General features: G+C 48.5%; 1 protein-coding gene across 2 annotated transcripts in view; it reads left to right on the top strand.

Moving 5' to 3' along the window:
• The first annotated feature begins 481 nt into the window (after positions 1 to 481).
• The window catches only part of LOC111155168 (leucine rich repeat containing 3B), an 88,915-nt gene continuing 77,091 nt past the window's right edge, over positions 482 to 12,305 (top strand). Inside the window, exon 1 of one of the 2 annotated variants that reach the window (XM_022515248.1) lies at positions 482 to 571. The gene's annotated coding sequence lies outside the window, so the exon portion shown is untranslated. Of the gene's footprint in view, positions 572 to 2,694; positions 2,863 to 12,305 lie in introns of those variants that run through there. The other variant, XM_022515249.1, reaches the window with a different exon arrangement.

The following is a 12,305-nucleotide window of genomic DNA, read 5'->3' as shown; positions in this document are numbered from 1 at the left end:
TCCACCCGGGTGGCGACAGGGCAGCGCGGGCGAGGCGGCGGCAGGTCTCCGACTGTCACGTTCATTCCCTGCTGCTTTTCCAGACCCCTGCCTCCTCGCCCCTCCTCCCTCATCCCCAGCCCGGGTTTGGAGGCGATTCCCCTCTAGTGACTGAGACGATCGCATCTGGGCGAGCGGCGCTTCGCCTCCCTCTGGTCTTTGTCTCCTCCTCCTGCGAGGCTCCGGGGCCGGGCGCAGGGTCTGCAGCAGCCGCCGCAGAAGCGGGAGCCCAGCAGTGCTCTGCACGGCCGCCCGGGGCCGCACCCTTGCTCGGCGGAGGCGCCGGAGGACGCCAGCTAGCCACGCACTGCCCGCGTCCCGCGCTCCAGCCGCCGCGCACTAACGCCGCCGCGGAGACCCGGAACGAGCCCTCCCAGCCGGCAGGGTTCGGGGTGGGCAGCCGGGCTCGCAGCGGGGTGGGAAGAGCGGCCGCTGCAGTTCTGGCAGCGCACACCCCCAGGCATACGCATCCAACGCCTCCTCCCTGCGCCACGAGGATGGAGCAGCCACCCCGGCCCGGGACTGGCGCAAGGTAAGGTGCAGCCGCCTGTTGCTTTTCGCAAAGCGCGGTGTCGTCCCTCTGTCCGGGTGCCTAGGCCCTCCCTTCCGTAACAAGTAGAGGAGAACTATCACTCTAGGTCAGAGCCATGTCCAAACCCCCGGTCCCCTTGGCGCCGACCCTGGAAGAGACCCCTCCTGGTGAGGGGGGAGTCGACCCTCTGTTCGCGTGCAGTCGGCTGCGGTGCAATAGTCTGCAAACTTTTGTGCCCCCCTCCCTACGCGGTGCTCACCCCGTGCTGTGCAAGTTGCACGTCTAGTTCTCGCGTGCGCCCTTCCCCCAGTCCTCCCCCACTACCACCCCCGGACGTTTGCATCTGCCCATTTCTCTCTCGGTGTTCTTGCTAGTCGACTTTTCACTCTCTGCAGCTCCCGCTAGGGAGGCGAGGGTTTGGGACCCAGCAGTGCTCATCCTGCCTGTGGGGGTTGGATAGGACCAGAGATAATGAAATAGGAGGGGTGGGAAGTGGGGGTAGGAGGAAGGCTGCGGTTACCCTTGGGGCTCAGTCTAGCACGGCAGGAGCCGGTCCATCCTTGCGAATGTCATCCCCAACTCGGTAATGAAACCCTTGGAGTGGCTTGCGGCTGTGTGCCGCGGGAACGCCAAGTGCAGATCCGGGTGGGTTGAAGTAAGTCATCTGGGGAGGGAAATGTTGCTGGAGGGGTGGGGGAAGAAACCGAGGGTCGGGGGTAGATCGGGTTGAAAGGGTACCAAAGGGCTCTGCTTTTAAAGTGGGCGAGGGGCCAGCCCCGAGCCGTCACCTGACGTGCAGGAAAAGGGATTTGAGTCTGGAGGGCTCTGGCTCGGGTGTGTAAATACAGATGGGGGAGGAGCTGGGCACCTGGGGAGGCGCAGAGAGCCAGAATGGAGCCCCGGAACGCCAGGGCCCGAGGGGGACTTGGGGAGGCAGGCTTCTGGGTGCCTGGGATGGGGCGATCTTCCTTTCCAGGAGAAACAAACCTCCAGGCGAGATTCTGAATGCGTTGGCATCTTAGGCGGTGACTGAGTGGTCGGATCATGGACCAGGGATGCCTTTCCTGGCTCTAAGAGGACTGTCGTCCCCTCCTTTCTCCGGCACCCAGTTATACACCCTTCCACCTCCGCAGCCGGGTCCGTAGACCCACGCCCATCTTCCCTGCCTGGCCCTCGCAGTCAAAGAGGTCTGCACAGCCGCAGCGTGGGAAGGGGATTCCTGGCCCCCAGGGGAGGTGTGTGTGCGGGGTAGGGGGGAGTACCCAGCGCCTGGCGAGTAGGCAGGGCTTTGAACCGTTTGGAGGAGAGCGCAGGGGCGGAGGCTGCAGTGAGAGCCACCTCCCCCCCGCCCCGCCCCTCTGCAAATCGCACCTGGGCGGAGCGAGGGAGTGGGGGAGTCCCACGCTGCTCCGGGAGGTTCCAGAGCGCAGAGCTGGAGGGCCTGCGGGGCAGGCAAGGGGGTGTGGGCATCAGGTGAGGGAAGGCTTGGCTTCAGGCTCGGGGCGCTAGGGCCGAGGTGGGTCTGTCCACCTTTGGACACTACGTAGATCCTTCTGGTTGTTCCAGACGCTTTGGTGGATGCGGGAAGGCGAGGTTCTTTTCCTCCTTTGCACCCCAGCAATCTGGAATGGAAGACCATCTGCGGGAGGGGACCTAGATTGCTGTTGCAAAGAACGGGCAGTCCCCGGGCTCTGTTTGTCCAGCTGGAGAACAGACTGGGCTACCAAAGGCCTGGAAGCACCTCTTTTAACCCTTCTCTCTCTGGGGAGGTGCACGCCCCTCTCCAAGCAGCGCCTTTGGCTGAGAGTCTGGTTCCCGGTTCCTACTGGCCCATAGAAGAATTTGGAGGTTGCGTGGGTTCTGGAGCTGTTGAAAACACTCTGGCCCTGCCTGCTCGGGCCTCCCACGTGCAGGCGTTTAGGGGCACAGCCTTCTCTGCGGTCGCCCTGTATAAGTGTGCTGCTCTCCTGTAATCAGCGGGGAGAGAGCAGAGCTCAGCGAAGTCCCCTTTTCTGGGCCCCGCGCCTTGGCCAGACCCTTCCGGAAGAGACGTCGACTCCTCAGGGCTCCGCGGAGGAATCCTGAGGTCGATCACTCCCCTCCTGGGGCACCCCTGGAGCAGCGAGTTCCCAGTCTCCCCGCGGCAAGCTTCAGAGCCCCAAGGAGCGGGAACGGGGATTCCCTCAGCGCAGACTCCGGGTGCAGCTCCTGAGCACAAAGGCCACACCCTCACAGGCCAGGCATCGAGGGGATAGAGCATTGGCTTCTGCCGAATTACCTGGATACCTGAGGTAGGATCCCAGAACTAAGTCCCTCATCCCGGGAGAGCTAGCTTCGGACACCCCAGGGTCCATTTCTTTCCGGATGCTTATTACCTGGGTTTGTGCTCAGACCACTTCCCTTTGCCCATAGAAACAGGTTGGAGCAGGTCCTTCTTGTAACTCTTGAAGGGAGACTTGGACTCCTCACCAAAGTGTCCCTGCTCGCCCCCTCCACCGCTGGTGCGCTACCCGAGACAAGTAGCAGTCATAATCAGCGCTAAATTTATTGAGCTTTTACTCTGTGCCAGGCACGATTTGTGATATTTTGCGTGAACTGTTTTTGGTTTTACTCTTAAAACAACCCTGGACGGCAAAGTCTAGGGTTTTTTTCCCGTTTTGTGGGGAAGAAAACTAAGCTACGGAGAAATTAAGTCATTTGCTCCTTGTCGTCCAGCCAATAAGTGGTGAAACTGGTTAGTTCTTGTGGGTAGAGAACACTGGGTGTGCCCCCCAAGTTCTCAGCCCCATTTGGTACTAAAGTTCCTTTGTCCATGAGAGAGTATGGGTGAGGTCTCCAGCCCTTTACTCCAAACCCCAGGGGCATACTGTGTAAGTGTCTGTCCTTGCCTGTGATGATGGGGAGACTGATGGTGCATATTTGATCCTCTGGAGTCTGTTGAAGTGCATCTTGGTAGGATGAGATCCTGGTACTGGAAGTAAATTAGGGAATTGTCTACTGGCAATGGACTTCTTTTCTGGAACTTTTGGTAGACATTCCCTTTTTAAATATGAAGAGAAATGGCATGATGGGGGAGATTCAAAGTTGTGGGGAGATTCTGTAGTCACAAACTGTAGGCATTTTGGGGGGGGGCAAATGAGTCCCTTTTTAGTGATTGAATCACAGAATATTAGAGCTAACGGGACCTCAGAGAGCACTGCTCCCAGTCTCGAGGCAGGAGATTCAGTGATGTGCTCAAGGCTGCTCAGTGTGTTCCCACCATAACTAGTACTAGAAGCATTGTCTTCTGATTCTTGGTCAAAATAAACTGTATTGATGCAAAAATAGATTATATTCACTGCTGTTGTTTTTCATTATCTTAAAATTAATTAGGGAAAAACTTGTCTCTTAAAAAAAGTTCATTTCTCTATTTTTCATCAATGCCTCAGTCTGCATAAGCAGGAAAAGTAATGATCATATAATGGATAAACCATCACAAATGTGCCTCATTTGCAAAAAATTGTAACCCAATACTTATACACCTTCTGATTAACAGAATCTAACTAACCATGCAAACCTTTAGGTGACTCTAAATAAAATTAAATGGATTTTCAATCATTTTAGCAGTCTTTTTGTCAAGTTGAATAGCTCTGTCTGGCCTCATGCCCACGTATTTGAGAAAACAAGAGAAATCCTCCTGAATACAATGAAATGATTCGGGATTATTTTTAATGGATTTCTGACTCTCAGGTCAAACCTCAGGCTGATGCAAATCTGAGGCAAAACAGTATCTTTCTAGTGGATATACTTGGGACTCAGAAAGGCGGAAAATAGTTCATTGTCGCTTCCTCACCCACTGAGCCCCTATAACAAAGGGACCCTCTCCAACAGCTTAGGGGTTCCATATACCTCTAGGCATTCTTGTAGGACAGAATTGTGGTTTCTAAGAACATCCCCTGTCTTTTCTCTGTAGTAATAGTATCAGGATGTCCTGCCCCTGGAGACAAATCAAGAAAAAGTCAGCTGGAGTAAACAGAGAGGGGGACTGGGAAAAGCCTGTTTCTCAGAATCACATGAGGGGTAAGAGTTACAGGCAGACAGATGGTGGAAACTTGGTGCCTTTTATGTCGCCTGGAATAGGATTTCCATCCCTGATGTTGTGGCAAGCCAAGACAGAAGCCCAAAGGCAGGGAATGGGGGTGGAGGAGGAAAAGCTGGAGGTGGGGGAACAGTGCTGTCAAGAACCTGGGGTGGGGGTCTACGGAGGTTTGGCTGATAAAGGGCTTTGGGGTGATGGGAATGGCCATGGACAGCCTGCACAGATGCTCTTCTGCCCTCTTCCCCGCCTACCTACCACTTTAGTTTGCCATCTGTGTTGGGTTGACCGATCTAAATCCCAGAATCCCCAGTTATCTCAAGCGAAACATTCACTTTCTAGAGAATTTATTAGACATGAATATTGTCTTATGTAAGTCAGAAAAAAAATATGCATAGTTACCCTAAGCTTCAGGGAGAACCATGAAAAATCAAATTATCCCAGAAGAGTAGCCTTCTGAAAGTGGAGATGCTGGTTTAGTTAGATTACAGCAATGCGAGAGGGAAAAAGATAGAACATTGACATCAGGTATGACAAAATCCAAAAGAAATGGTCTCTCTTTTAGGAACCACAGGAAGAAGAATCCTTTTCGATCCGGGCAGACATCCTGGTTCCCAACTCATAGCTTTTCAGGGATGATAGGAGGCTTAGCTGGAGTCTCATCCTGTTTATGTGTGGACACTGCAGGCATCCTCCCTACCCAGTTTACTGTGGCTTCTGTGCGGTGTGTTTTTTTCTTTTTTAAAGATTTTTATTTATTTAATTGACAGATCACAAGTAGGCAGAGAGGCAGGCAGAGAGAGAGGAGGAAGCAGGCTCCCTGCTGAGCAGAGAGCCAGATTAGGGCTAGATCCCAGGACCCTGGGATCATGACCTGAGCCAAAGGCAGAGGCTTTAACCCACTGAGCCACCCAGGCGCCCCTGTGCGGTGTGGTTTTAAAGGGTCCACACAGCACTTCTGCTGGGACAATTCCTTCTGCGTGTATTTATCTTAAATCTTATAAACTGATGTCAATGTGTTGGCAAAATCACAATTACGTGTTAAACAACATGTTCTGGGGGAAAGGTTATGAAAAAAACGAAGCTCTTTTATTCAGAACACAATGAATACACTCATTGATGCGATACGTAGCATGCATTAAAATTCTCAGTCTGGGTTAGATATTTGAAAATAAGAACATAATCAAGGACCAGAGAATCTGAACTTGACCTAGTTTTAGTGACAAGAGAAGCCACATAATAAGTTTCTGTGGAGTTTGAAAAAGATGTTGGCAGGGGCAAAAAAGTATCCCTAAGAAGAACCTGAGAAGTTTTACCCTCATAGATTTTATTTTAAATAAATATCTGAAATCTTAATTTATATTTAAGTTTGAATATTCCATATGATCAATAAATTTAATATTTTATCTTCAGATTGTGGCTTTGAGGAGCTTTATTCTACAAGTGGTTGGGAACTATGAGGAACTAAGAGCTAACAGGTTTGGAACAGACAATTTTCTCAAAAGGGATGAGTTCATAGTAAGGGTGGTATAATTCATTTAAAATAAATAAATGAACAAATATTGAAAAAAAACCACCCTGATAAAAATAGATTTTCTTTCTTTAAGAGGATCAAAGAACAGATCAGTGAAGTTTATAAAATTTGTGGTTTCAATCTATCCTAAATTCTCTGAGCTGCTTTTTATGTTAGCAACTGTCCAATGAAGTGTCACTACACTCTCGTTTTTTTTTTTTTTAAGATTTGTGTCCTTTCTTAGAAATAAGATAGAAACAAATAAAAAAATATATTGTGAGCCTGGTTCAAACACAGAATAATAATAAGTATAAGTAATAAATAATAATAAATAAATAAACACAGAATAATAATAAGTAATAAAAATAAGCATATTTTCAAATGCAGATTAGGTTCTTTGTTTCTTTCCTTTATTTCTTTCCATTTTTTTTTCTTTCTTTCTTTCTTTTTTAGGCCATTGATAGGATTTTCAGTCTACATGTGAGTATTCAATACCTTGCTGGGGGAGTTGGCTGTTTCAGGACAAATATTTCCCATGGTGAGGCCCGGGAGGAGGTACGGTGCTCTTGTATGTTTGTCCAAAGCTAAAGCACAAAGGTCATGAAGTCACCCTGGCTTTTCCCCTGGTCTAACCTCATCACTTCTGATTTAGAAAAGCGACGCTGGTCTAGGCCTGCTTAAGAGGGCTCACCCTGTTAGCAGTGACTAAGCAGTATACTTTCCTTTTGCTACTCTGGGAATTTATGCCCTGAGAAGACTCCTTGTCCAGTCTGCTGACCTTCCTTAGGCATCTGGTCATCAGGGATTATCAAACATTCTCCTACAAATTATATTTAAGTTTGGGTTGGCAAAGATAGGATACCCCCTTACCATGGAATGTTTTGTTGCCCTTTGCTCAGGTGGTCAGTCTGTTTTTTGGTTGCATCTTAGAAACACACCCTGTAGACAAAATTAATTCCCTTCCCTAATGCAAGGAATAGTGTAGACTCTTGGTGCCCAAAGTATGTACTGCAAAACCCAAGAAGGAGGGATGACTGATAGCCAGCCAGGTCAGGAGGGCCAAGAGAGAGGTAACTGAGATGCACAGAGAGTAGGCAGAGGAGAGAAAGAGGGGAAGGGAGGAAGACCAAGAAGGAAAAGAGACCACCTAAAGGAAGAGAACGCAGCCATTGGACAGAAAGACTAAATGAGATTTGATTGTAAGCCAAACCTAAAGGGTAAGATTAAAAGGGCATAGCAATCAGGGGCTAAAGAAAGTGAATGGGAGTGATAAAGAGCTAAAGAAGTGTACAAGGAAAAATAATGTGCCCAAATAATTCAAGGTCTAGGTCAACACAAAGGCAGGCCGGCTAACTGCTCAGACAGAGGGCATGGTCTCATACTCACATTCCCCTGTCCCTTGTTAATGTGGCTCCTCACTTACCAGGCCAAGGGCTCTTCATCTCTTTGATGCCTTGCAGCCCTTTGGCAGTCCGCCAAGCTTAGAGACCCCGGAATGATGTGTTTAAATGCTTAAAAAGCAATGCAGATGATTATAACCTCCACACACACATACACACCCCCCACCGTGACCTGCTAATGCATGTGTAACAACGAGATCTATTGATGGGATGGATGGCTACCATCTCTCCTAAGTAGGGGTCAGCAGCAAAGCTGCCTCGAGTTAACGGCAACAGCTGTGTTCTGATATGAAAATATCTGATTTATATCAGTGGCGAAATCGCTGGTTCTGCTACTACATGTCAGGTTTGCAGCCTTGCATTCGTAATGGAATGAAATACTAAATTGTAGTTCAATGTTAGTAAACAAAGTTGTGACTTTTTTCCCATTCAAGTTTGTAGATAGCTGGAATTCTATTGATAGATGCCCCAGATGTCTGTGACCCCCAAGTACCCCGAACCCATATGCTTCAACGTCTGCAACTAATACTGTACGTGTGCATTGGAACAGATGTGGGCAGAGTGTAACAGGGTCCTCCTAGCTCTTTTTACCTCTCTGGACTAATTTTCACTTTTCTGGCCTAGGAAACTGGCTTTACCTGCCCTATTCCCAGGGATGTGGTTGCATGGCTATTGGCAAATAAGAACACCTTTAGAAGAAAGTCATAGGTCTGGGGCACAGGCAGGCTATGGGATGCCTTTGTAAGAACTAGAAAACGAGCTTCCTTGGAGCAGCAGCAGCCTCTGGCTCCTGGCTAGATGAATACTGGCCTGGGTTTCAGTTCCCAATGGCTGCCTTGGCTCCGTGCCCTGTAGCCTTGGCTAGTTTCACCTGAAGTGAGGTTGAATTATCAGACTGCATTGCATTTCAGCTGAAAGTTTTAAGTTCTCCCCTCCGACGAATTTTTTTTTTTCCCCCAAAGCAGAGCTGCCACAATGGCTTTGAAAGGTTCACTTCCTTTCCTTGCTCGTTTCCTGATTATCAGGAAATGGCCTCAGTGCAGGCAGGTAGATGGAGATCCACGGAAAAGGTCCAGATCTAGAGAATTCTTAAGCTGGATAATAAGGCCGGGAGTGATAGAGAGGGGACTGTGGTCATAGATTGTTTTCTAAACAGATGGTTCATGTTGTCCTACGTGGTGAGAAGATGACAGGATATCCCTGATCTTGGAGATCACCCTGTTTTTGCCTGTTCTCTTTGGTGAAGTAGAACATGCTCATGGAAAAAGCTCTCCTAAAAAAACCTTTGACTTTGCAGGGGGCAGCAACATTTCAGAAAACATCCTTTTGATATGTAGGTAGAGTATGTAACTGGGAACCAGGCAACATCATTCTGCTTCTAGCTTTGACCTTAACCAGACCAAAGATTTCAGGCTGGTTAACCAGCCTGATATCTTTGGTCTGGTTAAGTTGACTGTCCTTGGCTCTATTGCCCAGTAAACTCGAGGCTTTCTAGAACCCCTACCAGCTCTGTGGTCTTTAATGTCAAGGGCACATCCGACATGGCTTTGTTTATACTCCCCATGATGGCTTTCCTGTTCACCTGGTTCAGGCTCACTTCTTTGCTTAGGCCTTCCGGCCCTGACATGCCACAGAACCAGTAGTGATAGAAGACACTCTGCAGTCTGAAAGACTGGTGACACTCAGAGCACTTCTAGGAGCCCAGAAGAAGGGGATGGTGGTGGTTGTCAGGAGTAGTGGTAAAAGGAAGTGTAGCTGATGCGAAGTAGAACAGAGTAAGGAAAAGGGTAGAATAGTTGATAAGTTTCCTTGCGGCCATAACTGTCAGTCAGGAAAGTTGTAGGAAAGATGAAGGAAAGCTGAAAGTTATTGATTGCTTCTGCATTGCACAGTTTTGACTGTGTGCCCGTCTTCATAACCATGTGATGTGTGTCACTTCCTGCTTAAAACTTGAGAATCACTCCTTGTTGCCCGGAGAAAGTTACATCCTTAGTATGGTTTAATAGCTTCTGCCTCACCTGGTCCAGCCTGTCTCATCCTTAGTTACTTTCCTGGGCATGTCCTGTCCCCTCGTGTGTTCCAGCTGAGGGGCTGGCACTGGGGAGTTCCACAACTGGTCACATTTCCTCCTTCCACCTCTACATTCAGTGATATCATGTTGGTAGCCCGAAATCCCCTCTGGTAGGATTACTGACACCACAGAAACTCACAGACACTACAAAGCAGGGCTTTTTATTGCCAGAGAATCTGTTGTTAAAATTTGCCAGCTCACACAGCTGCCCTTGCCCCCAGCAGCCTTGTAGTTCCTGCCACAGAATGTTCACCTGCCTGGTTCTCCCTCCTTCTCTTTCTCTTTCTTTTCTTCTGTTTCTCCCTTCCTTCTGGCTTTCTATCCACCCATCTGTCCAGAGGTAGCCAGACTCGGTTCCAATTCCTCTTCTGCCACTTAACAGCAAGTTTAGTGACCCCGAGAAAATGCCTCAAACTTTCAGAGGCCTCCATTTTCTCCACGTGAAAGCCTTGTGAGGCTTAAATGAGTTCCGATGTCTAAGGGGCTCGGAACAGCATCTGGCACGTGGTAGGTACTACTTACATCTTTGCTTTTATTATTGATCAACACATTGTTGATTGCCTACCATGGTCCAATACTGAATATGCACAGATGAAAACAGGTGTAATCAAATAAACACAAGAAAATATTCAAGATCCCTGAACAAAGGCCAGTGAGTTCTTCCAGGGATACGAGGAACTGACCTTATGGAGCCAGAGGCCTTTGAATTGAATTCTGAAAGATGGCTCACCTACCCCCTCCGAACTGGCGAGACAGACAGACGCATACCGGAAGAGGAAAGTCACAAGAGCACAGGCATGGACGCGGGAATAGCACAACAGGCTAGCGGGAGCAGCTGAGTGTGAGCAGCTGAGCGTGAGCCCATAGAGGGAGAGGGAGTCTTTGATCATGTTTTGGTCATGGGTTATCCACAGGGAAGTGAGCTATGGTCTCCGCTTAGCTCCACTCCTCTGTTGCCTGTGTTGAGGATAGATCTGAGCTTTGATTTTCCAAAAAATATCAGAAATCCCAGTTGTTAGGTGAAAGCTCCTGATGTTTAATGGTTGAACTAATTCAATTAAAAACAGGACAAAACAAAACAAAACAAAATGCAGAACACATCTGCAGGCTGTAGCCAGCCTCCTGCAGAAGAATGGAGTTCTAGTTCCCAAGCTTGTGTGACAATGATAAAATCTGCACTTGGAATTCCTGATTTTGAATAGGATTCTGCCAGTAACTGTGTGACCAAAGGCGAGAGTCTCTTCAACTCTCTGAGCCCCAGGTTTCTATGAAATGGCTGTCACATTTCTTGTCCCATGTAACTTGCTGTGAGATTCCTTCTGGACTATGGAGATAAAAGCCCCTGCAAAGAACCAGACGTGCATTAGAATTATTCCCAGACCCTGAATGTGTGCCAGAGCCATACATTCGCACAGCCCCAAGCGTGGGTTAAGTCACCCAAAGATCCCTGAATATCCTCACCTGCCTTTTAATTTTGACACTAGATGGGGGAAGAGAAATGTAGGAGTGCTTTTTCCCCTTCATCTGTGAGAAACATGAAGGAGCTTGACATTCCATTTTGGAAGTCTGTATGTCAGATACCCAGCTGAAAGTTATTGATTGCTTCTGCATAGACTCAGGACCCTGGAGAAAGGCACATTCAACCTCTGTGGTTTGTTCTGGTTGTTTCTTTGAGGCGGCAGAGGATCGTCGGAAAGGAAGTCAGCTGCACAAAGTTTTAGTCAGTCAAAGCCTGAGCTTGGATTTCTGGAATTTCTCCTCTTTGATCCTGTCTGTTCCAGGCTGGGTTTGATCATATGGGCTTTTAAGGAAATGATCCAGGCTTGGAAGAGTCAAAGCATTTCTAGTCGAGGGGCCGGGCCGGGTGGATGTTGGCTTTCCTGTAGCGGAGGGGTGAGTATGCAGCTGGCCAACTTCCTCAGGCCTGGTTAAAAGGGCTCCAGAATGGCAGCTTTATGAAAACCTCAGGCCTAGTATCATACATGGAATCTTGCTGTTACTCTGATTTTGTGTTATTTTTATTTGTTTTGCTGTATTGCCTGATTGAACTCTACCATGAGGAGCTTCAAAGAGGCAGGCAGGCCTTGAAGTAAGGACACCTGATTTTCAGAAGCCTATCATTTCTGGATTTTTGACCTCACTGCAAGAGATCTTATGTTTTCTGCTTTAGATGCTGACCTGAGTTTGTGTCACCCTCCTCTAAACCCCAAACCATCTGGGTCCTCAGGACTAAGGTGTCTGGTGCTGCTGTAGCTCTCACCCTTTGTTGGTGTCTGGGCCCTCACCCCTCACCATAGCGACAGCCAAATCGTAGAAGAACCACAGTCCTGCTCTTCTGAGATGGATTTGAAACCGCTAAGTCTACTGAATTGACATTGTAGGTGATAGCACATTTGATATTAAAGAGGTATTGAAGCCCTAACCCCTGACATGACTGTATTTGGATATGGGCATCTGGGAGGTAATTAGGTTTAGGTGAGGTCATGAGGGTGGCCCCGTCATCGTGAGTTAGTGACCTTATAGGAAGAGATACCAGAAAGGTGGCCTCCTCTCTTTCCACCCACACCCACTGAGGAACGGTCTTGTGAGGATACAGCATACATAATGTATCTGTATACATACAGCATACATAATGTATCTGTATACATACAGCATACATAATGTATCTGTATACA

The sequence above is a fragment of the Enhydra lutris genome, unplaced genomic scaffold (genome assembly GCF_002288905.1).
Source record: "Enhydra lutris kenyoni isolate GAN:26980312 unplaced genomic scaffold, ASM228890v2 scaffoldscaffold39, whole genome shotgun sequence".
In the NCBI taxonomy this organism is placed as follows: Eukaryota; Metazoa; Chordata; class Mammalia; order Carnivora; family Mustelidae; genus Enhydra; species Enhydra lutris.
Note: the sequence above shows the minus strand (reverse complement) of the source record. Positions and strands in the feature narration are given on the sequence as shown.